At 35.8% G+C, this 2500-nt stretch overlaps 1 protein-coding gene across 1 annotated transcript in view; it reads left to right on the forward strand.

Annotated features, from left to right (window-relative positions):
* The window catches only part of LOC136831340 (uncharacterized), an 88278-nt gene that overhangs the window by 307 nt on the left and 85471 nt on the right, over positions 1-2500 (forward strand). The gene's annotated exons all lie outside the window — the stretch shown is intronic.

Raw genomic sequence — 2500 nt, forward strand, 5'->3', positions numbered from 1 at the left:
CTTAGTTCATTAATTGCATGTTACATTTTACCGAATTCATGCTTGTGTAATCTTCTTTTAAGAGGGTATGCATGAATTATATTGCCAACTTAGAATGGAGAAAAATAGAAACAAATCCAAGCTGTCTTAGAAAAAATCTGTTGTAAGAAAAGGGTTGCATTCATTCTCTTCATTGACACGGAAGAATATGTGGCTGAATTCAAGCTATCTTAGGAAGATTTCAATATATAAGACATATTTAACATTCATAACGCTCATTCCAAAGGTAGGACATTTGAAGAGAATTCAAACTGTTTTACGAAAAGTCTAAGGTATCAGTCACAAGTAGCATTTATCCTGTCAATTTTGAGGAAAGGAAATTTGAATAGAAATTAAGCTATATTGGGAAAGTCTGAGCACAGCATCCGTTCTGTTCATTTCGAAGGAAGAAAAATGGACTCATTTCAGTCTATTTTTAGGAGACTTTTAAGATACCGCACACAGGCTATATTCATTCTGTTATTTTAGAGGAAAGAAAATTTCGACTGAATTCGGGCTGCTTAGAAATATTCAGAACACAAGATATGGGAGGCGTTCGTTCCGTTCCTTTAGAAGAAAAAGTTAAGTATACCTTAGTTTAACCAGACCACTGAGCTGATAACAGCTCTCCTAGGGCTGGCCCGAAGGATTAGATTTATTTTACGTGGCTAAGAACCAATTGGTTACCTAGCAACGGGACCTACAGCTTATTGTGGAATCCGAACCACATTATAACGAGAAATGAAATTCTATCACCAGAAATAAATTCCTCTTATTCTTCATTGGCCGCTCGGAGATTCGAACTCGCGGCCAACAGAGTGCTAGCTGAGAACGGAACCCACTCGACCAACGAAGAACTTCCTTTAGAAGAAAGGATATAAATTCAATCCCTTATAGGAAAACTTTAAAATATAATACATTGGTAACATTCATTCAGTTAATTTAGAGAGAAGAATGTTTCACTGAATTCAGGCAGTTTTATTAACAATCTACGATGCAAGACATTCTTAGCATTTATTCACTTAATTTAAAGAGAAGAATGTTTTGCGAAGTTCGTACTGTTGTTGAAAAGGTCTTCAGAAAAAAACCATTCTGTTCAATGCCATGTAAGAAAATCTGTACTGAATTCAAGCTGTTCAAGGAAATCCTGAGATATGAAATATGCGTACCATTCGTTCCCTTCATTGGGTTGGCCTCAACCTATATCCGGAAAATTCTAAGACAGTGGTTCTTAAACTTTTTTGCCTTGCGCCCCCCCCCTCTAAATTATGTACAGACACCACGCCCCCCTACCACTGAAATTTTTGCCAACTATAATCTATAAACAATATGTTGTCTATTTGTATGCTATTAAGCTTATCATAACAATAAAAGACAATTCATAAACAAGATTTGAAATTAAAATTGACTTATATTTTGAATTTTTGGCATGTTTTGAGATAATTACAAAATATATGGAAGCAGTGATAACGTTTTTGGCAATTTTGTAATTAACATCACAAATTAAAAATAATAATAGGCACCATCTGGCAACTCTGCTTGCGCCCCCCTTGGATACTTCTGGCGGCCCCCTAGGGGAGCGCGCCCCCCAGTTTAAGAATCACTGTTCTAAGATGTAAGACATTTTTTTGGTAGCAATAATTCTGTCCACTTAGAGGGAAGAAAATTTGAACTGGAAGAAAATTACTGTACAGTAAATTCCAGCTTTTTTAAGAAAACTCTAAAATCTAATAATGCGTAGCAATCATTTTACTTTTTTATATTAATAAAAATGTGAGCTGCATGCACAGTTAGCCGTTTCAAGAAAATTCTGAGATAGAACCCACTGGTGGCACCACCCTATTAGTTAGAGGAGAAAATCCGGACAGGTAGCATTAATTCGTTTATCAATGGAGAAGAAACTTCAAACGGGAGGAAACATTTAATGGAATTCAATCTGTCTGAGGAGAATTCTGAGTGACAAGCAGGCAATTATTATTCTGTTCATTTACAGCGAAGAAAATTTGGCTAAATTCGCGTTTTAGGGAATTCGGAGATGTAAGGCACAGGTAGCAGACCTGTTCAGGGGAAGAAAATCCGGGCGGAATTCAAGCTGTTCCGGGAAAGTTCTGAGATATAATTCATAAGAAGCAGCAATCATTCTGTTCATTTCCAAGGAAGTCAATTTAGTTCAATTTCAAGCTGTTATAAGAAAATCCTAAGATATAAGACCTACGTAATATTTATTTTGCTCATTTTAAGGCGAAAAAATTGGGCCTACATTCGGGCTGTTTTAGGAAAATTCCGTTATGCAAATATACAGAGCATTCAGTCTGTTCATTTAGAAGTGATCAAATTTTGTCTAAACGCAAGTTGTAAATGGAAGATTCCGAGTGATAAAACCAAGGTGGCATTTATTCTCTTCATTTCCATGGCAGAAAACTTGGTCTGAATTCAAGCTATTTTAATTAAGAAAAACCACCAATGTATAAAACATAGAAAG

Source organism: Macrobrachium rosenbergii, chromosome 48, assembly GCF_040412425.1.
Source record: "Macrobrachium rosenbergii isolate ZJJX-2024 chromosome 48, ASM4041242v1, whole genome shotgun sequence".
Classification (NCBI taxonomy): domain Eukaryota; kingdom Metazoa; phylum Arthropoda; class Malacostraca; order Decapoda; family Palaemonidae; genus Macrobrachium; species Macrobrachium rosenbergii.